Source organism: Carya illinoinensis, chromosome 3 (genome assembly GCF_018687715.1).
Source record: "Carya illinoinensis cultivar Pawnee chromosome 3, C.illinoinensisPawnee_v1, whole genome shotgun sequence".
NCBI classification, from domain to species: domain Eukaryota; kingdom Viridiplantae; phylum Streptophyta; class Magnoliopsida; order Fagales; family Juglandaceae; genus Carya; species Carya illinoinensis.
In genome coordinates, this window is record NC_056754.1 from 14,145,307 (window position 1) to 14,171,846 (window position 26,540).

General features: G+C 34.8%; 1 long non-coding RNA gene and 1 pseudogene across 1 annotated transcript; one reads left to right on the plus strand and one right to left on the minus strand.

Moving 5' to 3' along the window:
* Window positions 1-4,673: 4,673 nt before the first annotated feature.
* LOC122304525 overlaps window positions 4,674-26,540 on the minus strand; it is a 36,146-nt pseudogene continuing 14,279 nt past the window's right edge.
* Window positions 22,677-23,224, plus strand: LOC122303393. The gene is made up of 2 exons (XR_006240662.1): window positions 22,677-22,923; window positions 23,016-23,224. It is a non-coding gene; the product is annotated as an uncharacterized LOC122303393 (long non-coding RNA).

The following is a 26,540-nucleotide window of genomic DNA, read 5'->3' on the forward strand; positions in this document are numbered from 1 at the left end:
CACGGTACAGTCGCCATGCAGTCAGTCATGCCACATCAGCTATTATTAAAAAAAAAAAAAAAAACGAAAACAAAAGGCAAAGCAATGAACCCCATTTCACTTTTGATTTCCCACTTCGAGGGTGCGACGCAGTTATCTTCAAGTTGAAGATCGTCGATTCTTTGTTTGTCGCTGGGGTAGGCTTCATTTAATGGGGGTTGCGTGGTATCAGAGAAAGGGACCCCATTCTTTGCAAAGTGAGCCATTTCGTTTGTGGACCCCATTCTTCCATAGGTCTTGCAAAAAGAAAGAGGACCTTAAATGCTCAAGCATGAGCTGCACGTTCTCCATTCTCTTCCTGAAGTTTCCTCATGAGCCAAGCTCTCTTCATCTCCTTTCTGAGCATTAATTACTCTATTTATTCATTGATCGTTTAAATCTTTGTACAGAAGCTAAACTGGCCATTGCCGTTGACTGTTTTCTTAAAAGCCTCCACTTCCAAACAACTAGTTTCTTTTAGCTCATAGCAGAAAGTAATAATTTTCTCAAAAAAATAAAGAAGAAGCAGAAAGTAATACTCAACTGGTCTAATAAAAGAAGATAATTGTTGATCAAGGTGACCAAGGCAATGAGTAGTGAGCCCCAGAACTCAGAAACTAGAAGCAACTCAAACTCTTTCTGTCCCAACCCTCCACCCACATCCTCACTCCGAAATTTTAAATTAGAAGTGTCAAATCGTGTTAACGGATCGTATTCGTATCGTATCAAAGCATGTATATTATATTATATAGGTAAATCCTAATCTGATCCGTTAAGTTTATCGTGTCAAAACCTCAAACCCTAACACGACCCATTAACATAACACGTCATATCGTGTCAATCCGTTTTGACCCATTAATGAATATTACTAAATAGGTTGACACGAAACAATACAACCTGTTTCAAACTGTTTATATAAATGAGTTGAATATGCCTGAAATTAATCTCTTTGACTTAATTAAATTTAACATAATTTTTTATAAATTTTAAAATCACAATATCTATAAAAATTATAAAACTAACTACAAGTCCAAAATTACAATATAAACAATAAAAATATCAAAATTAAAATTCTAATAATTTTACTTTTAAGTAAAAGGGTATAATTATAACTTTATCTTTCTTAACGTGTCATAACTACAATATAAAATTATAAAAATATCTGTTAATAGTTTTAATGGTTCAAGCGTTACTCTACGTTTATAGCTCTACTAAGCAATATCATCCTATAATGACTACAGAATTAGCTACCATTTTTTTTTTTAAAAGAAAATTTATGTTTGATCATTGTGGGGTTTAACGTTGTTTTTTAATCGTCAGTTTTTCATTAACTGGCTTAACCTTCATCCATTTCAATTGGTTGTATTTAATGACATTTCAGTTGTTCAATATTTTTTTAAAGTGGCTGAACGTTGCTCAATTTTAATTGCTCATTATCGTCCGTTTTTCAATCAAGCTGTTTGAATTTTTTTTCTCTTTAATTTTGTCACTTAAGTTCTTACTGGCTCATGTGTTAATGTTTCTAGTTACTGGAAACCCTTTCTTATATTAATTTGGGTCTTTATTCTCTTTATTGCCCAGTTTTTAAATCTGTTATATAACTCCCGCTTTTCATTTCAGTCTTTTTTTTTTTTTTTTTAAATTGAATTGAGGATGGCGTCCATGGTTAGTGGTTTATTCAAGAGTGACGCTCTTTGTTTTCCGTACGAAATTAGTGTGAATTTGTAACTCAATAAAACATCTTAATTCAATTTTTTTTTACTTTTATTCAAATATCATTTTACTATTATTCTTAGAATTCTGAGATATATAAAATGTCCCAATCAAATTGTTAACACTGTAGCTTAAAGAAAGTTTGGTCCCAATTTGTAAAGAGATTGGTTTGTACACCACTATTTTTATTTCCATACGTTCCGTCGTGAATTTTTTATGTCGGAACAGTAACCGGTACCGCTTAGATAGGTATTCCGTTCCGGGTTAAGTTTTGGCCATTTTCTACTTGTTCCAGTCTATTCCAGATGGATTTTCATATTTTGGCCAGATTCTAACCAGTCTCGGAATTGATTGTATTTTGGCCAGATTCTAGCCAGTCTCGGAATTGTTTGCAGTTTTTTGGTTGCAAAGCTCTTGAGTCAGAGAGATTTTAGATAGTAATTTAAAATGAGATAAGTTGATTTGAATTCATAAAATTAAATAAAATATTATTTTTTAATATTTTTATTATTTTAAAATTAAAAAAATAATTATTTATTATATTTTATATAAAAATTTAAAAATATATATATAATAATAAAATTAAATAAGTGAGATAAGTTAGAAGACTTTGGTATCAAACCAGACTTTTAACTGAATGAGAGGTTTTGATAATAAGTTAAGATGAGATGCGTTGATTTTTTAAAATTGATGTGTTTGAATTTTAAAATAAAATGAGATGATTTTAACTTTTTTTTCTAAATTTAATAATTGTAGATTCTATCAATTATTATATAGCATTTATAATGATTAAATATTATTAATAAATATATTTAAATAATATATTTAAATAGTAAAAAAATAATATATTTCAGGAGGAGGTCGGATGAGGTTTGCTTTTCTGGCTGTGTTACTTTTGTCAGTACACCTAAATTTTGCTTTATACACGATATTATTTAAGATGAATTAAGTTCAACAAAAAAACTAATCTTTTATGTGTTGGAATTGTAAAATTCCTACACCACAAGAGATGAGTTTAGAAGGCTCATTAACCAAACCTGGCCTGAGTCGTCGTTCTCGTACTTATATTCATTTCAAAATAACGTAGCTTTATCACTATTTTATTATTTTTTTTTTAATTTTTTAAATTTTTAATATTTTTTTTATTTAATAATTAAGAAAGTCACTCATCTTGGGTCGTTCTTACTTTACCCCCATAATATCTTACGATGGATTTGAGTGTCCGAAAAGGCATAAAGCATGGGCCGACTACTCAGACTAGTACAAATAAAAAGACAAAACTAAATATTATAAAGAAATGCTTCTCTTACGTATGGTTTTCGATGGGTTACCGACAGTTTTTTTTAATAAATAAAGAAGTATTTTTTAATAATATTATAAATATTTTTTTTAAAAAAATTATTTAAAAATATTAAAAAAAGATAAATTTTAAACATAAATCCATACAACATACACTACATATTTTTTTTTTATTTTTTTTTATTTTTATTAAATATTTGACATATGGATAATGAGTAGAAAAATTTAATTAATTTAAAAAAATAAATCTAAAAATAAATTTAAAAAATTTAAAAAAGTAAAAAATAAATAAAATGTATGGTGTGTGAGACTTATTAGTAACAAAGCTCTTAAAAAAAAAAAAAACCTCCATGTAGGGCTTCTAAATGTACCACTTTTTATTATATTTTATTTTTCTATAAGATTAAAAAATGACCAAACTTTACGTATACGCACCCTAACACATCTATAAAATGCTTTCGAGAATGTGTGTGTATATATATATATAATTATATGTTAAATATTTATAATCATTTCACTTTTTTTCAATGGATTCACTCTTTTTTAAGAAAATTTACTATAGACTGCTCCATTTAGATAGGAAAAATATTTTACCTTATCTTATTTTATCTCACTCATTTTATCATTACATCTTTTTTAAATTTTGTCATAAAATATAATAAATAATTAAATTTTTTTCAAATTAAAAAATAATAATAATATTAAAAAATAATATTTTATTCAACTTTTACTTTTTATCTCAAATCACTGTCCAAGTGACAACTTAAGCATTCTAAACTTATAGAAGATGAATATTTTAAAATGATACACCAAAACGTACCAATTATAAAATATCTAATTCTAGTACTTCTACAGAAATGGTCATTATTCTTAAAAAAAAATCATAATTTTTTTATTTTATCTATAATAGCTTAAATAAATGGAAAAATATAGTTACAAGCATAATTGTATACTAATCTGTGCACTAATGTGATGTGATTAGTTAAAAAGTAGATTTTATTGAAAATAATGTTAATTTAAATTTTAAGTATGAATAAATCAGTATTAGTATACAAATTAGTACGCGACTGTGTTTGTACGTAGCAAAACTCTAAAAAAATAAGAATAGCACTTTATCTTTTGGCATAAATAAAGGGGTCCAGACCAAAAGCGGTGGTACACAAGCCAAGCCGGACCCATTTGTTAGAGCTAAATTATTGTAGCGAGAGACGTCCTTAATTATCCGCTTTCACTTTGTTACTAATCTGAATTTTGAACACACAATGACAATAACCAATTTGCTGTTGGCTGATCTTCCTCCGAAAAGGCCAACGTAAACAATTAACCTTCTGTTATTATTCAACCAAAATCAAGATTTTAAGCGCGTGGGATGTGTTAGCCTTAGTAAACCAAATAAAATTACTAATATATATGCTTTTGTGACGCATCCCGTAATTCGTCATCTGCTCATCATCACTTTTTCTTTATTCAACTATATATATAAGTACTCTACCCTCTCCATGTTCACAGAGTGTGTACTGTGAGTGAGTGGAGAAGGCTAGGGAGGGAGATCAGCTACATGCTGGAGTGAATAAAGATCAAGGAATACTGAAATGGAGGTCATGTGTAATCCTAAGGGAGGGAGACCAGCTACTCCTGCATTCCTAGCAATGTTGCTGCTGCTGATGATCATGATGCTCCTTAACGCATACTGTTGTAGTCCTGCTGTCCTTGCTAAGAGCAATACCAGTTTCCGATGTAGTGACGGCCGCCTCGATGAATGCCTTATCGAGGAGGACTTGGAGTTGGAGTTGGGGTTCCTGATGAACCCCTATGTAAGTCGGATTCTTGATGGTGTTCAAAAAGGGACTAGCGGCACCGGCGATCCTAATCACCCAGCCGCTAAGACTTGTGGGAAACCCCAAGATACCGTTCAATATTGCACTACTAATGTTAAACCTAGTAAAAAACAGAAACCATGTACTAATTACGACCGGGGTTGCAGGCATCCTTATCCTTGAAATTTTAACCGTGGAATTAGTGTGTTTCCTTACGGTTCTAGTACTACGCTTCGTTCTCCTAGCGATATCCTATGCTTGTGTTTGTTTTTTGTTTTTTTGACCTTTTTCTTTTGTTTGGGTTATGATCTGTATCCTTTCTTTGTTTTAAATTAAGTTATATATATAATGCCGTATTATTGCCTTGTTACGTTGATGTATTTGAATTGATGTATGAGAATAACTTCAGGCCGGTTTAACCAATTTCTCCCAAATAACGGCCACCAATCGAGGTGTGCCACGTACACACCACATATTACCAAACGTGTGACTGCATGCAGAGGAATAATTTTTTTTTCCAACTCCCGTCGAGCCCCCCCTCCCTCCCCCTCCCTCAGGAAACCACTCACTCCCTCCCCTCCCTCCCTCCCTCCCATCGAGCCCCACCCCTGCCTCCCTCCCTCTCTCTCTCTGTCCTCCTTCTCTCCCAGGATCTGTAGCCATGTTTACCCTCCGTTCAACTAAAGAACTAGAGGTTTGGAAGCTCACTCTGTTTCTGCTTCAACAAAGTAGTAAAAGAGAGCTCTCTGCTGCTTTTCATCAATGGTCATGTATCCCACATACCGCTGGATGGCCTTTAAATGTAATGAGGCAAATAAAACCAAGTCGTTCGGTGTTGGTACAAATATAACAGAGATATGGCACATGCATCTTTTCTATCGATTTTGTACCACCTTTTTAATATTAACCACAAAAAATCATCTTTTTATTTTTTATTTTTGGAGAGAACAGAACAGTATATACAAAAGAAAATAAAAAGGAGAAGAAATAATTGAATTCAACGATATTCATCCAATCTCCAAGTACTTCTAGCAATTTCTATGCTAGCTTAATTTCTATACTATAATATATAGTGAGAATATTCATGAACGGTTGGGTACGCTGCATGCATTCACAAAAGGAGCATGTTAGTTATGAAGAGTTGTCCAGATGGAGGGGAGGGAAAGTTTTGCCTAGGGCAACGTTTTATCTCCAGAAGAGTCAGACAATTTGTTTAATCTTTATCGATTGGACAGCTAGCGGATGATCAACAAACGGTTTGTTAAGGCAACTAACTAGGCAAATTTGGGGATGCTGGGAAAGCAATCTGTGGAGTTGGAAGGTGATCATGCCCTGCTCTGATGGGTCAGGGCCAGCTCAATGGTAAGGCCAATCTCCACCCTATGTAAGGCTTCTAAAATTTAAAATAAGGTATTTTTTTAAAATTTTTTAAAAAATAAAAATAAAAACCATTTTATTAAATAAAATTTCTAATAAATTTTATATTTTTCAAAATGTGCAAGGCTCTAAAATGCTAAATTTAATATTTAATACAATGAATTATTTATATTGTAAATAATTTTTTAAGATCTTGCTAAGTTGAGGTATAAAATTTACATTGAAGCCTCATTTTAAGTTATTGTATTAAATATAAATTCAAAAAAAATTTATTTAAAGATTTTAAATAAAATTTCATTTTATTAAAAATTTTGAAAATATTCCATATAATAACTTATATTTTATTGTTTTATAATTACGAATGACTTAGTTTAATTTCACTTTAGGCCTCAATTTGCATTGATCCACTCCTGCGACGGGTATGACTCGATTGTCTCTGGTTTGGCTGTTGGATGCAATGAAGAATAAATTTTGATATGGAGTAGAGAGATTAAACTATGATTGTCTCATGTCTTGGCTTCAACTAAAATCCCAGCTGTAGAATTAGAGTATGCATGATAAAAAGTTTTTAATTGAATAAATCTGCACAAAATAGAAACGAAAAAACCGAAAAACAAAAACTTGTATGAGAGTTTTTGTGGCTCTTTGTATTACAAGTTCTATGTATCCTCTTTCGTTGGGAGCTCAATATCAAGCATTCCAAATTCACAAATCAACATATATCCAATAGCCGAGTAAATATGACCGAAGTTTATAATTACTACGTTATATTATAAGTAATATAACGTCATATAAATACGATAGGGCCGACAAATACGATAGTGCAGTTATAAGGACATTACTTGCGGTAAAATAAGGCTTTCAATATCAACTTCATAACAAAAAGGTTCTAGAAAGCCTCAATCAGAACATATATACATGAATCATGTGTTCAAAATAGAGCCAGAGGAACACCTGTAAATTGTAATACCCAACAAAAAAGGGAAAAAAAGGCTAATGCAAACTGTGTGACCGATGAAATTCACGAGAAGAGGGCCAGTCAAGCCTAATCTCTCAGCGAGATTGTACATTACAAGTTGATCCCAAACAGGTCCGAAGAGACGCTCCCCTCCAATTGCAAAAGTAAGGGCCCATGACGAAAAAATAGCTGTGAATACAGCTAACCCAACTACTAATCTGATAACATCTACAAGATGTAATGTTTATTAATACAACCAAATAGGAAATATGACGTAGAAGTGTCAACGAAACGAAAAAAAGGAAAGAAACGTAAATAAAATAGCAGTTTTTGTATAACTTTTTTTTTTCAATACATGGGGTAGGGGGGTTCGAACCTGTTCTTCCATTTAGAGATCAGGGCCTTATGCCACCTGGTCCAAAAGACCTTGGCAGTTTTTGTATAACCAAGTTGCTTGGAATGTGTTGTAAAAGGTATATTTCAGTTGGATGGATGTGGGTAATAGACATATGTGTCCGGCAGGAAAAAGGAATACATAAATTATATTGAATTTCAGTACATGCGCATGCTTAAGAAATGATCCAATAGAAGGGAAACAGAAAAACACTACAGCATTTAAAATTCGAATGAAAACACATGCTCGCAAAAAAAGGCTTTTTCTGAATTTGGCTTTCCTATGGATTTGCTTACGCTTGCAATAGGATAAAAGATAGGATGCTCTAATGTAGAATAAAACAAGCCAAAGCTAAGTATTGAATTGTGGGGAATTCCATTTCCTTTAATGTTTGATGCAAAACCCTACACATAAAATGATCAGTCCTAGCTTTGCCGAAATGAGCTCAATTACAATGAAGTTAGTGATTGCAGGTTAAATGTTTCTTACGTTCACAATGAGAGTGCAACAGACCAATTTCTACTTAAGAGGACGGCCACTTGTGCTGTGGTGAAAGGTTTAACAACTTGATATCCAATCTAAACCCCACTAAATGAAGGTGAATGAGCATTGATAGTAAATGGAATCTTTATATTCATCAAATAATGACAGAAGATCTCTTTTTTACCAAACTGCAATAACTTAACCACCTTAATGGATAAAAGCAACTCATCACTAGTCCAAAACACAATAAGATAGGTATGGCTGAGACAAGGTGTTACTGTCAAAGACACTTACTGTTAATATCTAGTTATTGATGCATTGGAGGGGATTACTATTTAGTTTTCAATTCTTGTTTTTATTTTCTTTTGGTTGTGGTGGGGGGTTGGGGGGGTGTTGGGATGGAGGGGGGTTGTGCAGGGTGGGAACGCAGATGTAGAGGAACTTAGGTAATGGTTATCATCACCTTTCGCATAATACTAGACTCAGTGTTACAATGCAACTGGCACCTTCACTACAAGAAATCATATTTTTCCCGGCGAGTTTATAATCGCCGCAAAATAAAACGCTGCCATATATATACATTTGGCTGCGATTAGAAACACGCCGAGCAGTTCTAAAAATAAGCTGGCGCCTTCTAATTAAAAGCTTTTCAGCGGCGATTATAAGAGGCTTTTACAACGACAATCCGCGCCGCAACTTTTATTATTTTCGACATCCATTTGATTTAGTGTCGACTTAGGAGGGAAGGGCGCCAAAATCACTTCTAAGTTTCCCCCCAACTTATTTCCCCCGCCCTAATCTACACACGACCACCTTCGGCACTTGGAACCAGAGCACCAATAGTGACCAAGCTCGTCGCCGGCAAGCTCAGGTGACTGAAACCCCGCCTCATTTTGGCCCATTTTCCACTCATCATTTCCCCACACTGCCTTCTCCTTTCTGTTCTTTGTAATTCTGCTTTCACAGTCTCAAAAATTCAACAAGATCAGAAGACCCTCGTTTGCACATGACCTTCTCAGCAAGGGGAAGTCCAATCGTTTCTCGTTGACGCAGCACCACTCAAGGCAAAGAGAAGCCATTGAAGCTGCTTAGAGATGGAGACGCCTTAATGCAGCCGAGGCCAAACTCGTAAGTCCCTCCTCCTCACTTACTGTTAAGACCCCCAAAATTAACATTTACAGTCCTCTCTCGTTGACCTCCCAACCCCAAAGCTCCCACCTTTCTTCCTCAAATCATTCTACATCTACCCCCTTTGTGGGTTTTTAATTTAATTTTGCTGGTCTTGAGTGGTAGTTATGTAATTTGCTTGTGATTAATTTTTCAAGCTTGGCAGATTGATTGTATGGATAAGAAAACACATATTTCATCTGGTTTATTAGGAATTCATAAATTATGCTCTGTTTCTTTCTTGTTAATAAAATCGCCCCATTTCACTTTGCATTTGGTTTTCATCGCAGCAATTGAAGACTAAGGATTCGTAGCCATTTGCATCAACATGCACATCCTATTAGTAATTCTGGAACCTAGATTGGTAAGTATGTTTCAAATTGGATGGATTGTGATGTTGGTTGAATTTGTATATTTTTCTCAATTCTGTCATCAAACGCAGTGAGAGGGGAAAAGATTTTATTGACTATAGGCTCATAGGCTCATAACTGTAAAGTCTTTTTATTGACTATTGAATAGGACATATACAATCACAGAACCTATTTTAGGAAACAATTACATATGTACGGTTTGCTGTAAAATTTGGCAATAATACAATTCACAATTGTTTGGAAAAGTTTATTGTAACAGCTAGGATTCTAAACTTGGCATTAAAGAACTCCCAACTTGGACTTTGTGTAATTGAGTTGATTCTTGATTGTATGATTTCCTTTAAAAATAATTTCTCTAGCTGAACACTAAATGAAGTCAGACCAGACTTAGAGATGTACAATAAATCAAGCTTTTTGCACAATAAACCATCTAACCGCAAATTTAATTAATTGTTACATAAAGAACAATCCAGCAACGCTAATTGGCGTTAACAATTAGGTCCAATAATCTCCAGGAGCCTAGAAGCCATCTATTTTCTTGACAAGGTTGGAAAGTAAAAAATTTATATTACACAACCCCAAAAAAGAACATAGAATTGCTATCAATGAGAACCTCGTGCATTAGAACAAATTGCGAAAGACCAAACTGAGACTAGGAAATTAATAAAAACAAAGTGAGAAAATCACATAAATACAATCCTCAAAGGAGCACAAGTTTGAAGGTTTTGATGAAAAGCTTAAATGGAAACTGAAAATCTAAGATGGAGAGAGCGTCTCATCCCTTAGCCTACTGTGTTTGTGCAGAATGTACATAAAGCTGAACTTTTGGCTTTATTATCTTTTGTTTTATTCTTTGATGCCAGATATAGGAGTTTAATTTTGTCACCTACTGGTTTTAAGAAATATATAGGTTACTTGTTTGGATGTATAGAGGATGACAAGAGAATCCAACCAAATAGAATTTCCTTCTTTCATTTACTGCACTCTACCTGTTCAATACTTTTATCCTTATACTTTTCTTATAAGCATGAAAGAAAAAGAGAGAAATATAAAAATTTTCCCATCTCACTGCAAGAAAAATAATGCACCAGCAACTATATACATATATAGTTGTTTTCTCTGTTTCGAGCTCTGAAACAATATATATATATATACACATTTTTATTATATAGATTTATGTTTTGAAGTGAGTTTAGTATAAATTATCCATCTTCATTAGTACTCTTCATAGATGGAATACATTCTAACTTACAAATTTACAATTTGTATGAGCACGTGTTGAACAATATTTGATCAAGGGATAGGCAACACATGTTCCTAGAATGTTAAATTATTCCAGCTTTTTCCATCTTCATTGAACGTTAAATCATATATTTTATTTCATGGGAGTATCTTTTGATATATTTTCTTCCTATCTATGATTGTAAATATATATTTTTATGTTATAAAATCCAAGACGATGCAATTGTTCATTCTCTGATCATTTCTCTCCTTGTAATTTTTTTTTTTTGTTACTTTTGTTTTCAGATTGGTAGCCATCCCAATCTGAAAACTGGACAGAACCCCAAGTGTCAAAGGCTCGTGAACATCTGGACAATGAGGTTTGCTTATAACTATACCTACTATATTTTTCTCTTCCATAGATTTGGATGAGTCCTAGAGCTAGTCTAACTCAGTTATATACTCTGGTATGAAACTTGAGTCACGTTCACATGCACTGAAGTGCAACTTGTTGGATGCATGGAATGGTTATTGAAAATTTCAACATTCTTCCAACCTTCTTATTAGCAAAAGAATTGCTTATTACTAGTAATAGGATCAATTAGAGATTGCTTAGTAATAGATAAGGAAATTGCTAATTTACTTTTAGCTATTCTCAACTTAAATAAATGAATATCAATTCTTTTTATCTAAATCTGACTTGTCTACTATTCTTAATTAGGTTAGTTACAACATATTTCATTTCCACTTGAATATTGCTCTCTTAGTGCCAAAGCATGCTGCACTAAACTCTTTCTTGCTCATGGGTTCTCATTAGGAGTTTTTCTTGTAAACATGTTAGTACAATTTTAGTTATTTTTCAATGAAATTGTTATTAGTGTCAATTTGAATCTCCAAGGTTTGTATATATATTTTTAGTCTTATATTAGACAAGTTTTTATTATTATTTTTGGTGTTTCCCATTTTCCCACGACTTTGGCCTTTTGTGGGATAAATATATTTCTTATTTATCAACTTATATCTTACAAGCGATTACGAAGGAATAAATTTGCTGGGTTTAGAATTTTTCCCACAAATATGATTCTTAATGCCACTAAAAAGAATTCATATTTGTGGGAGCATCAGAAACTTTTCTCATAGTGAGCTTTATCCATATGATTTAATCTGATTACAAATCTTTATTATATTTTCTTTCTATCTATGATTAATTTAAATATTTTTTTAATTAAATCCAGGGCGATGCAAATTATTGTAATCTTTAAACCAGTGCAGTACGTCCTTTTGCTAATTGCACGCTAAAGATTGGATGCAAGAAGTGGAGGAATTAATTTTAAGCAACATCCTCGTGAACATGAAATGCCAAACATGTCTAAATGTGGAAACTCATTATAAGTTACACTCCATGTATTTTCCATTCATTTTTCTTGACCCCCTTTGTGGGTATTTAATTTTATTTTGCTTCATCTTGATTTGGTGGTTATGTAATTGGTTTATGATTAATTTTGAATGATAATCAGATTGATTGTATGGATCAGAAAATTCATTTTTCATCTGCTTTATTAATATTTCATAAATTATTATCTGCTTGCACTAAGAAATAAAATCTGATCATTTTACTTTGCATTTGGTTTTCATCGCAGCAATTGAATGTCAGTATTCGGGGCCCTTTGCATCTTTGAGCACATTCTGCCGTGATTCATCCGGGTAAAACTAGGTAATTATGTTTGAAATTTGTTTTACTGTGATGTTGGTTGAATTTGTATATTTTTCCCTCTCTTATCATCAAACGCAATGAGAGGGGAAAGGATTTTAAACTTTTCTCCTCTCTTATATCATAGGCTCAAAACTGTTATTGCCTTTCTAATCTATTGAATAAGACATATTCAATAGAGAGAACCAATTGAATATAACTAATACATATATACGGTCTTGCTGTTAATGATGCTAGAATGCAATCTACAATAAATGGAAAGATTTATGCTAACAGCTAGGATTCTAATATTTGATTCCACTAGAATTCTGAACTCTAACTTTGTGTAGTTGACTTGACATGATTGAATGTCAATATTGTCAAAGATATATCTCTAGCTAAACAATAAATGAACTTCATCAGACTTAAAGATGTACAATAACTCACGCAGCTCACAATAATACATCTAACCGCAAATTATATTAAACAACATATACAACAGACCAACAATATAGTATCTGGCCACTTTAATTGATGCTTAAACCTCTAGCCACGTTAAATACCTCATTTTTGTGCCATACCAAATTTCACTTGATATGTGTATACGTTTTGGTCATAAATATATGTACATAACTATTAATCGATGATCCCATGCATGCATCATGCTTCCAGTCGTGGAGATCAAATTTATATATTCTGGACTGCTGCAGGAGCCAACTTTATATTATATAGCCTAATATGATCAGATAATCTATCATGTATGACTTTAAACTAGGTAACTTAAAACCAGTGGTTACCTTTGCAAGTGGTTCTTGCCTCTTTAAGAATCAACAGCTCCTATTTCTTCATTTCCTGATAAAAATAACTTCATTTATTTTAGGGATTTGTGCCACACCTTTCTTACCACATCGCATAACTCATATATATTTGATTTACTTGATTGATTGAGGAGCAACTTAGATCCATAGGCTTTACTTTGATGTCACAAATTGTCTCACCAATCTGGAAGACTTAATTTTTTGGTGAGTGAATTAACACATTAAGTGATCACTTTCAGCTAGAGTTTGTTTATATATATGTATATAGCCAGCTGCCATTAAAATTTGGATTACATTCAGATGATATATAATTGATTGGATATAAGATTGCCTTTTCTTGGGTTTGAATCATTTTTTGACTATGTTTAACCCTTTATCTATATGTGTTAAACCTGGTTGGAGATGAGATTGTATTTTTTCAACTATTTTCTTCAATTATTCTAGCCTTGGGTTATCAACCAAGGATTTTTAACATACTAGGGTGTTCAATTGCAATTTTTGGGAAACCTTGAGCTACTCTTGCTGGTTATGCTATAGTTTCACAAACACAAGACGTTTCTTCTCATGTTTTCTTCAACTTTAGTATGCTTGGTTTATGTAGTTGAGAAGACTGAGGTTAAATGAGGGATGTTTAAGAGAATTGCTTAGTACTAAAGCACCTAGCTGTCATAATGATTGTGGTGAATATTTTGCTATGCACTCTGTTTTTGGTACTTCAGAGATTTACACCCCTCATGTTCCCAAATAATTAGGTTAATGTTCATGAGCTTGTGTTTGTTTGCTTGTTTCCTTCTTTCATTGGTTTGATTTTCTCATTTCCTTCTTCACTCCTATACCTCCACATGGGTTCTTGGCTTCAAGTCCCCAAGCTCCCTCATATATGTGGGCAGTTCAGGTATATGGATTGAACTGCAGGTTATTTTTCTGCATGTTCATGGATAGAATTATTGTAGCATAATTGACCTTTGATACTGGTTTTTAGACTTCTAAGAATGGAAACGTGTGGCTACAATGTTAAGGACCTAAGTTGTTCACAACTAACAACTATTGGCGTGTGAATTTTACTGACAAAATGCAAGTTATATTCGTAATCTTCATGGATTTAATATTAATATGTCTTTCTCTCCATCTTTTAAAAGCATCAATACTTTCTCCCAATATCTGCATGATGTCTTGTTCTGTGTATAACTTTCTTTCTTTCTTTTCTTTGCATTTTTTCATTACCTGCCTCCAAAATAAAATACATTGGCTTCTCTTCTTCTTTCTATTTTGATTCATCTTTCTTTCTACAACTACAAATATGTTCAACAAAGCTTTACATTATTTAAACTTCAACTTTTGGCCTACTTGTAATGGTTGCTTTGATATTTGGAATTGGTTTAGTATGAAGGATAATATAGGTGAGTCGAAGCCTGTTAAAATAATGGGCAAAAAGCCAGACACAAATGTCTGTTGTGTAGCATGCTTATAAGAAAATTGTTATAAATGAATTGCAGCTTAAAATGGCTTTGTCATCAAACTAAGCACATATAGTTTTCTGCACATGGGTTCTAAGTATTAGTTAAAACCCAAATTAAGCATCAAACTAAGTACATATCACATCTGCAAATGGGTCCTAAGTATAGTTAAAACCCAAACTTGTATTGAAAACTAAGCATCAAAATAGAAAGTTTTTCAGCTGTAGTATAGAAGGTTCATAATCAGCTAACCTCAAATCAGTTTTTTTCTTTATTCAAATCAGCAATATGATTTGAATATTTTAGAAGTGATGGCTGGAAGAAGAGAGAGAGACAAAACAACGAAAATTACTCCTTTTTAAAGCACTTCTAGGCAGATGTATAAACAAGATTCAGCAAAAGTAAAGATCACAGTCTTGATCAACAAATAGGATTTACCTACAAGCATATACAGGAAATCCCAGGAAGTCCATAACTGCAGCCGAGCTGCAAGAATCGGAGAGTTTTGCTATATTAACATCAAATACGATTAACAACAGCGCATACGTGAAGGAAGTTAATGTAACCATGCTTAAGGACATTAACCTTTAAGATCAATATAAGTGCTGTCGCAAGATGTTGAAAAAGAAGTCCAAGTAACCTCTAAGATCAATATTATTATTGTATGAAAGCTTATTACTTGCACTTATTCAAGTAATAAGTGCTTATCAATTGCATAAGTGCAAGTAATAAGCTTTCATACAATAATAATATTGAAAAAGAAGTCCAAATAAAAAACTAAGCATCATTTAGAATCATATTTGGATTACTTGTCTATATATACATGAACATTGAATTAATGTAACCATGCTTCTTTGCATGTGTTCATGAATAAGACAATCCCAACTGATACATATGTTTTGCCGTAAGAAAACACCATGGAAGAAATACTTTAAATTATTTTCCGGATTAGGACTGAATGTTACCCAGGAAAAAAATAAAAATAAAACCTCCTCCTAAAACAACAGTTACTTTTGGGATAAAAAATCTTCAAGCTTCAGAACATTAAAAACATGTAAGAAATGAATGATTTTTTTTTTTTTTGTTAACTTTTTGACAGGTCAAGGAATGTAATAACATTGAAGCATGAAATAGCTACTCATGGAATTCCCTCTTTAAATGAATTACCTCAAGTACCCTTTTGCCTCTAAAACAATTTTGTCCATCACGAATCTAATGCTTAAGGACATTAACCTTTAAGATCAATATAAGTGCTGTCGCAAGATGGCTTTATAATTACAGCAATTACAGATCTAAACAGCTCTGCACATAACCATCTACACTATAAAAACAAGAATAAAATATCCGGAGGGTGAGGTATCATCATAGAATGTAGAAATTACAAGTTATAACCATAATAAGGAGGTAGTTATTGAGGGAAAAAGAAACATACAGAAAAGCAATACTGGTTAAGAGAATAATACTCAGTGATCAAATGCGAATTTGATCCACAATACAGAGACATGCTTATACTACCCACTTCAGAATAAAAATTAGGGCATTTAATACAAAACCATAACAAGCTAGAAAACCTCAAAAGATAGCTATTAGAATCAGGTTTCAGCAGTCAGAACCAGAGAGTATGCATGACACGTATCTCATTGAGCATCCAAATAGCCAGCTAGTAAAAATTTCCCAAAAATCTTTGACAGGTAAAACAGAAGTGTTTTCTCTACTTTTGTTTCATACATAATAATGTTAATTTCCAATCATTAGAACATTCTTATAGTCCTTTTCATCATGAATCTGGAATGTTTAAAACTCAATGTCCTTTAGTGGACAACAAGCATGCTATTAATTTCCTCACACAATTCCTTTACCATGATATCCTATAAGGAGTTTTAAACATTTGGCTTACTGCTGAATGTATGGACAGAAAGTTAAATGGGTTGAGGTTGTAAATTCATTGTTTATTTTCCCCAAGTGAAGAGTAGGTAAGGAAATTAATGGCAGATGATTTTCCCAACTTGGTTTATGTAGTCCATATTGTGATAACAACAATCTTTGTCTATAGTTTTCTAGTGTATTTTTTTCCTATGAATGAAGTGATAAATATATTTTGGTTCGCCTTGAAACTGAAAATGACTTGGATTTTCCCTTGTAGGGTGCAATTGGACGTCGAGTGCTTTTGAGGCTACAAGGCGTTCATTGAGCCTTTGAGAATTGTCATTTGTTGATCCATTTCAACCAGGGGTGAGCCGAAACTGAACATAGTCTACTGGTTATTGAAGGTAACGCCAGCATGTGCATCTGCTAGTTCCTCATTTTACTTTCGTTTCCACGAACTCTAATTTCATATATGGATGTATGCTGCCTTTGTGAAATAAATAGAACCATGCTTCCTTGTTATAACTGACATTGGGGTACCTACGTTGTCAATTCTTCTCATAATTCTCTATCTACAACGAATAAGCTTCTCAAATTTGAAAGGGAATTGGCCTGTAGTTCTCATATAGGGATTGTTTCACAGTTGTACTCATTACTTATGATAGTTTATAAAAGTTCCAGGATATGTATTACTATACATATACAGATATATATATATATAGTTATACATATATATATATATATATATATACATATCGGTATATCCCTACTCGTGAGGGTGGTGGACATGTAGTTGTTTCAGATAGTTTATACTATCACATTTCCACATGTATTTTCTTAGTATTGACATGTGATGAATTATCTTACTTCATGGCTTGATCTAAATTGTCATTTGTTAATACTTTATCTTATTATCTATTACTAATTATTTTGTGTATACACGGTAGTGTTGGCCATAGCTTAAGGGTTGACCAGCCATGAATATACTATATTCATGGAAAAATGTCATTCCATGAATTTTTAAAAAAAAAAACCCCTATATGTACAACTACAGACTACGTAGCTAGCATTATTCACACTTTTTAACTGACCTTAATGCAGATGGCAACTTATCCAATACCACCCTTGACATGTGATAACAACAATGTCATAAACAAGACCCATTTAGATTTTTAACTGCCCAATTGCTTGATTATCTTCATCTGGTTCATTTCTATTTAGACTGTCAATTATCCTTGAACCATACATGACTATAAATGAAGACTGTGTCCTTTAGCATCCCCTGGTAATAAATGTTAGGGAAGTTGACGGAGTTTTGTTTATCGAAATCTCTTGCCCACCATATTACTTGTCTTAGATGGATAAAAGTTGGATGAACGAGCCCAATAGACTCTTATCACCTGTATATGCCGAGGGTGTTAAAAATTTCCTCACACAAGCACGAAATCATGCTTGTGGACGGGATCGAATTCGGTGTCCATGCCATACATGCCTGAACAATCTGTGGCTGCCTATATTTGAGATGGAAACGCATTTGTTTATCAAAGGGATCAATCCAAATTACACGCAGTGGATATTTCATGGGGGAGGAGGAGACAACCTCGTACGACAGTGACGATGATATTGGTGACGAGGTTATACCAGAAGATGATTACATAGATGACATGCAGCATATGTTGGATGACATCCGAGCAGGGACCTTTATTGATGTGGCCCAAGACAACACTGTTGTGCCAAATATGCCACCAGTACCTGAAGATTCACCAGCAACTACTTTTGACAAGCTACTAGAGGATGCCCGACGTCCTCTTTTTGAGGGGTGTACAAAATTCACGAAGTTGTCATTCATTGTCAAGTTATTACACATCAAATCAATCAATGGATGGTCAATTAAATCATTTGACATGCTACTTGATCTACTGCGGTCTGCCTTCCCTGATACACTCTTGCCACAATCATATGAGGAGTCAAAGTCTTTGGAGCGCGGGTTGGGTTTCAATTATCACAAAATCCATGCATGCCCCAACGACTGCATCTTATTCTGGAAGGAAAATGCCTCTCTTAATGAATGCCCTGTATGTAAGGCTTCGAGGTGGATGCCAAATACACACGGATCACGAGTTATACCTCAAAAAGTGTTGCGCCATTTTCCATTGAAACCAAGATTGCAGCGTCTCTTTATGTCTACGAAGATAGCAGGTGATATGAGATGGCATAAAGATCAACAACCGATAGTCGATAGCAGCCTGAGACATCCGGCTGACTCTGAGTGTTGGAAGAAATTTGATGAACATCATAGTTGGTTCGCTGTGGATCCTCGCAATGTTCGGCTCGGTTTGGCCTATGACGGTTTCACTCCCTTCAACAACTTGGCAAAACCTCATAGCATTTGGCCAGTGATCCTTATCCCATATAACTTGCCGCCGTGGTCATGCATGAAAGATCAATTCTTTATGACATCTTTGATTATTCCTGGTCCAAAGTCACCAGGGAATGAGATTGATGTTTACTTGCAGCCGTTACTCGATGAATTGCTTGAACTTTGGGAATATGGGATCCCTACATATGATGCAGCAACTAAGGAGACGTTTATGTTGCATGCTGCATTGTTGTGGACAATAAATGACTTCCCTGCCTACGGGAATCTTTCTGGTTGGTCAACAAAGGGGAAATTAGCTTGTCCGTCTTGTAATGCTGACACAGACTCCAATTGGTTGAAATACAGCCGAAAACATTGTTATATGGGACATCGTCGTTTCTTACCACCTGATCACATGTGGAGAAAGAGGAAAGGGTTGTTCAATGGCAAGGAAGATCATCGCATGCCACCAAGGGAAATAGGAGGATACGATATTCTAGGTCAATTGCAGATGATTGAGGATGTTCAATTTAGCAAATCTCGTAGGAAGAGAAAACGTACTACTGAAGAGCTGAACTGGACAAAGTCTAGCATATTCTTCACGTTACCTTATTGGTCAACACTTCGACTTCGGCATAATTTAGATGTTATGCATATTGAGAAGAATATTGCTGAAAACATCTTATTCACTTTAATGAACAGTCCAGGAAAAACTAAGGATAATATCAAATCAAGGCGTGACCTTGAGATTTATGGCTATAGAAAAGAATTACATTTGAGGCGTGAAGGTGATCATGTAACAATGCCACATGCACTGTACACATTACACGGAGATGAAAGGAAAAAATTTTGTGAGTGGCTGTCCGATATCAAATTTCCAGATGGGTTCTCTTCCAATATCTCGAATTGTGTTTCTCTACGTGATTGCAAAATCAGTGGGATGAAAAGCCACGACTGTCACGTTTTCCTTCATAGACTACTCCCAATTGCTACTGGGGGGTTTTTAAGAAGTGACATTGCCTTGGCTTTGACTGAACTTAGCACTTTCTTCAAAGAGTTGTGCACTCGAACACTGGATGTGAATCGCCTGACCCAGCTCCAAACTGATATCGTGACCATTCTATGCAAATTGGAGATGATATTCCCTCCATCTTTTTTCGATGTCATGGTCCACCTAGCTGTTCATTTGCCCCGTGAGGCCATACTTGGGGGTCCAGTACAATATAGGTGGATGTACCCATTTGAGAGATATCTCGGCAAATTCAAAGCCAAGGTCCATTTAAGAATAAAGCCCGACCAGAAGGTTCAATAGCCGAGGCCTACATTCACGCTGAATGCCTGACATTTTGCTCCATATACCTCCAAGATGTTGAGACGAAGTTCAATCGAATGGACCGAAACATTGATGCTGACGAAGAGGGAACTATAGATGGATTCCGAATTTTCAACCAGAAAGTCCGTCCCTTGGGTATAGCTTCTAATGTGCAATTAGAAGACAAACTCTTTAAGGTAGCCAGCTGGTATGTGCTCAACAATTGTCCGGAGATTGGACCCTATATACAGTAAGAATCAACTAATTTACCTGATCATCTACTTCCATTTCGCCATATACAAAATTTTATACATTCAATGCCCATAACTTCAAATATTTTGCTCATCGATTTCGTGCTCCATATGTAGGGAACACTACGAGAAATGTAAGGTACAACACTCAAATTGCATCGATCGCACGCATCAAGCTGACTTTCCAACTTGGTTCAAGCACCGTGTAAGTTATTTTCCAACCTTATCTACGTACTGAGAACATATAGGTTTCCTTGATATGTTTTTTAACGATGAAAATATACGTTGTGAATTTTCAACAATTTTGGTATAGATCCAGGAACATCGTATCAAGAATCCACATGATGTGTCCAATGATCTTTATGCGTTAGCTTGCGGGCCTGACCGTTGGGTTGCATCATATGCTGCAAGCATAATAAATGGAAAAAGGTTTCATACGAAGCAGCGTGAACTTCGCCGTCGTACACAAAATTCTGGGGTGTTGGTGACTGGGGACGAGGACACGAATAACGCCGGCTTTTACGGTGTTATTAATAATATCATAGAGTTACGCTACATGGAGTGGCGTCGGGTGTACCTATTTCAATGTGATTGGTTTGACGTTGGTGATAAAAAACGAGGGGTGCGGGTGGATGACCATATGATTAGTGTCAACATGAACAAGACTTGGTATAAGGATGAACCATTCGTGTTGGCCTGTCAGGCTGATCAATGTTTCTACATAAGAGATTTAAAGGCGAAAGGGAATTGGGGTGTTGTGCAGAACTATACAAATAGGAATGTATACAACATTCCGTTAGTGTCAATTACTATAGAAGATATTAATGATGGCGAATCAAATACTAATGAGGCCGATCAAGAAAATGAGTCATCATATTATTATGAACCAGTGCAGAGTGATAATGAAAATCCAGTGTCAACTCCAATTGATAGGCTTGATATACCACCTATCCATATTGATGCACGAGAAGTCATGGCTAGTGATGATCAAATGGCATCTTCATCCGGGTTTATTAATGATGAGATTTTTACTTCTGGTTCTGGAAATGCGGATAGTGAAGGGGAATATTCAGATGAGGATGACCTATCAACAGACGAAGAGTCTATGTCAGATTTATAATCAAAAGCTAGAAACTAAACATGGCTCGAGGTTGGTACATTCATTTACCTATTCCAAATTGGTGCTAGTTCATAGACAAGTCAATATTCATTTGTATGAAATACCAATTTCTGTTTTACTTGCTTAAAACCATCAAGTATCAGATGTGCCAATTCTAGGACTGAACTAATATGTAGAACATAACATCAGTGTTTTCTTATGTTTAATACCTAATAAACTTGTTTGACTTATGATGTGTTTGATTATATTCTTGGTTAGGTTACAAGAAAACAAAACTGTGTTGCCATCTTCAAGCTGCACAATTAATCATGCAATCCCATCTTGACGCTGGAGGCATGAGGAGCACTATTAATTATCAAGGTATATATGTTTGATCGATAAGTTATTCATTTCATGTCTATATTATGCTCATAATGTAAGGGTTAGTCTAGCCAAAAGTAAATAAAAATGTAGGATATTTGGAGTTATTCGAATCCTGTCTGTGACATTCAGATTATTTTATGGAATGATATTGATTTTTATTACAATCCTCATAACTCATACACATGTAGGTGACCGAGCGGGACCCAGTTCTAGAGGCGGAGGGAGAATCCGAGGTATTCGTGCAAGGTGCCATGTACCGTACTCGGCTCGCCACAACCGACCACGGGGAGCGAAAATATCCTCATATCATAGCCCTGAGGAGTGTAATCAAGAGTCCTCGGATGATTCCACACAGCCCCCAAGCCCCCCACCATCCACCAGCCCAATTCCCACACCAGCGCCTATTCGAGAACCCTCACCAGTGCGGGAACAATCACCTACTAGAGAACATGCCCCATTGGAAGACTCATGCATACCCGAAACTGGTGGGTGTTTTTTCAATACATATTTAATGGGTTGACATATTTAAACCCATTTGTAAGAGTTCATGTAATTTATAATTACATGCACTAATCCTCTGTTGATCATTTTGCAATACAGCCACAGACGCCCCCACGGAGCCCGTATTAACACAGCAACAGAGGAAATGAAAACGTGGGCCCGCTCGATGCATTGAGTTTGAGAAGGTGAGAAAGAACGGGAAAGTACTTTTAAAGATAAACGATGGTGAGACTGCCCCTTGTTGTGATCATGCTTCTATGTTCACAACACGTGTATCATGGATTGTTAAACAATATTGTGACATGAGTTATGCGCGATGGACTGATGTCCCACAAGCCATGAAAGAGGAGCTAATTGACCGTGTTCGGGTAAGTTTTATGTGTTACTAGTGAAATGTTACTATGGAAGTGTGTTATCTAGTATAACCGTAGCACATATACTAATTCACCGATTATTGTAGGCTGACTTCGTGTTAGACTGGGAACGGGAAAACCACCGGTTGACGGTGACGAAGGCACTTCATAAGCGCTTCAACTCCTTCCATCATGACTTGCACAAGATTTATCAATCCTTTGGAAGCCATGAAGAAGCTTTAGCTAATGGCACAAGCTTGGTGGACCCACTTGTATGGGTCAAGTTGTGTGGCAGGTGGGGCAGTGATGCCTTTAAGGTATATATGCTCTTCAACTATATAAACCATAAATCATTCCATTAAATAATGGAGCAATATAGTTGAGGCAAATCCGGTTGTTTATTATTGCTAACATTGGGTGTGCGTGCATCACAGAAAATGTCATTCCAGAACCGGGAGAACCGAAAGAAGCAGGCAATTAATCACACCTCGGGACGTAAATCATTCGTCCAAATACTTGAGCAAAAGGTATGAGGATGCCGCCCTATATAAATAGCTACACTTCACTACACTTGTCCAAATATCCGAACTCATAGGCCACAATAAATATTGTCATCAAATCCAACCAAATTAGATTCCTTTTTTTTCCCAATATTATTTCCTAATTGATTGGGTAGTGGTGTCATTTTAATAATATTGAGATTAATTTGCAAATGACAATCACAATAAATTAATTTTCCAAACTTCAAACATATTTTGAATCTTCATATGTCACACATGTAGCGCGCTGAGAATGGAAATTTGGTGGACTTCTATAAGGAGACACGCTGGTCGAAGAAAAAGAATAAGTTTGTGACAGATGCTACTGAAGATACTTACGTGAGTAGTACACTAGTCCTAGTACTAGTACAATAGTAGTTGTACTTATAGTCCTGGCTACTTGATCTATGTTTATTTCTGATAATAATAAATAAGAGCATAAGGTTGTGTAGATTGTTAATAATCTCCAAGGTTTTGCATTTGTGTAGAAGGAGATGCAAGGTAGATTGGATGGCCTAGAACCAGAGGAACGAAGTGGTGAGGCAGCAGCGACGGTCTTTAGGGAGGTCCTCGGACATCGACCTGGATATGCACGAGGACTCGGGGAGATGGTCATCCCCGAGTCAAGTAGACAACGTGACCAAGCTAAAATGCAATGCTACCAGTCTGAGATTGAAAGATACAAGAAAGATGCTGAACAACATAAGAAAGATGCCGAAGACTATAAGAGTCAGCTGGATGAAGTGAGATCAGAGGTGCAAGCTCTTAGGCAGCATGCGATTCAAAATGACAGGCTGCTGCAAGCTTTCTTTAAGGATCATCCCACATTCACTGAGTCATATCGCCAGACTCAGTGTAATGATTCCCCCGACCCATAAGGGGGGGTCGAGTGTTTTTTGACATTTTGGGTGCTTTTTTGTTAGTCAAAAAGACAGCTGGACAATATATCTATATATATATTACTATATATATATATATATTAAGGGGTATATGTCAACACTGGGGATATAGAGAAGGTTTGGCCCGACGATTGGATCGTGAGAAGTTTTTGAGGAAATGGTTAACACTCCAAGACACATTGATATTTATTCAATGGTTTCGGTTCCTCATGGATTGGCAATTTCGAAAGACTTCAAAATTTAGAGGTAAGTACTCTCTAAATACAAATCTTCAATTGGCCGAGTTGGCCACAACCCTAGTTTTAAGGATTTAAATGTGAATTTTCTGCACACTAATTAATTTTAAGTTTATTTGTTGGTCTAGCCCTTTCTTTATAGATAAGAAATATAAATTTTAAGACAAATAAAATAGGTAACACAGATTTCTTTATAGCCCTTTGATTATATGCTAAAAAAATTTATAAGAAATTTATACTAAGACAAGTACATAGGCATAGCCCAATTACTTGGCTGGGGGATTTTTCTGTAGGGAAGGCCTCAAAAGTTTTAGAGAAATATAGGATTTTAGCGATCAAAATAAAATTTCCTGAGATATGCTAGCATGATGTTCCAGTTGACAATCAGAAGGACACGGAAGCAACCAACAAAACAGTTTAACCTATATAGGTCACATTTCTTTATATAGGTGAATTTTAGGGGTGATTGCAAAACAACAGCCATTAAAATTTTGTCCCCAAATCTTTGGTCAGCCATTGACATGTTATAAGTAAGTGATAATTTGTGTTACTTACTGATAACTAACAGGCATATCCGAGTATTATTATAGTCCAGTGTACTTGAATGTAACTAGATATATATCTTATCCAATTTAATATATATCAAGTTGTTTGTGGACAACTGATTTTTATTGTTAATCGGTTGTTCACTATTTGCTGCTCACATTTTAAATTGTTAAGACATCAGAATATTTTATGATGTCTCCAAGTTGTATTAGTAAAAAATTTGTTTTACTAGATAACAATATATATTTTTTCCAGATATGGAGCTTTGAAATATCATCGTAAGTGATGTAAGCATGAGATTGTAAAAGTCCAGCAACCATGATGTCATCAATGGGGCACAAAAGAAGACTGACGATGCAGCGTCCTTTGAACTTACTATGGATGAAGGTTGGTTTGCAATTCTTTTTATAGCAGTTTAATTTAATATCTTTAAATATTATCTTTAATATTTAAAGATAATTGAAGGGAAAAAAGGGATAGATGGAAAGAAATTAAGAACTACAAATTTGAGCTGGTGCTTGATGCTAAGCTTTTCACCATGCTTTTTGATTCGTTGTTTCTATGCTGCTCACTTTATGATGTTCTTGAATGAAGGATATACTTATCTTGTGTTGTTACCTGTTTTTAGTCGAGGAGACAAAAAATTAATGGGATTCTAATGATTTTGGTCCCTTTTTTCCCCTTCTTTGGTGAACTAATAACTATTTTGTTGAAAATAAATGAGGATGGATAAATTGAGAAAGCAACCTGTTACTGTAATGGACTGGTGTTTCATGTGCAAAATGGGTGGTTATTCAGCGGATCACCTTCTTCTCCATTGTGATGTGTCGAAGGCTTTGTGGGATAAGGTTTTTGATAACTTTTTGGCATTGCTTGGGTGATGATTAAGAGGGTGGTGAACCTCCTGGCATGTTGGAAAGGGAATAAATGCAATGTTTGGAAGATAGTACCTCTTAGTTGGAATGTTGTATTTGGAATGAGAGGAATGGGCACTGTTTTGACAATTTAGAATGCTCTGTGGGAGGGATTAAAGACTTCTTAAATCATACTTTGTTGTTTTGGGCTTCGATTATTGTAATGGATGGAACCTATAAAAAAATAAATAAATTATTGTAATGGAGATAGTCTAAATGACTTGTGCTCATTTCCACTTGAGTTTGTAATTAGGCGTTTTTCTCTTGTATACTTATTGTGTACTTGAGCTAGTTAAATTATGTGGTTTAATAAAATTTTACTTATCAAATAAAGAAATGAGGATGGAAATGGGTCCTTAAATTTTATTTCTGTCCTACTCTTATCAAGGAGAAAATAATGATGACCAAAGAAATCCCGTCCCTCTGCAATTCACAAGCAGAGGGATGTTGTTCCGCTTGATGTAAACTCTGGTGTTGGGGAGCCAGATGAAGAAGAAT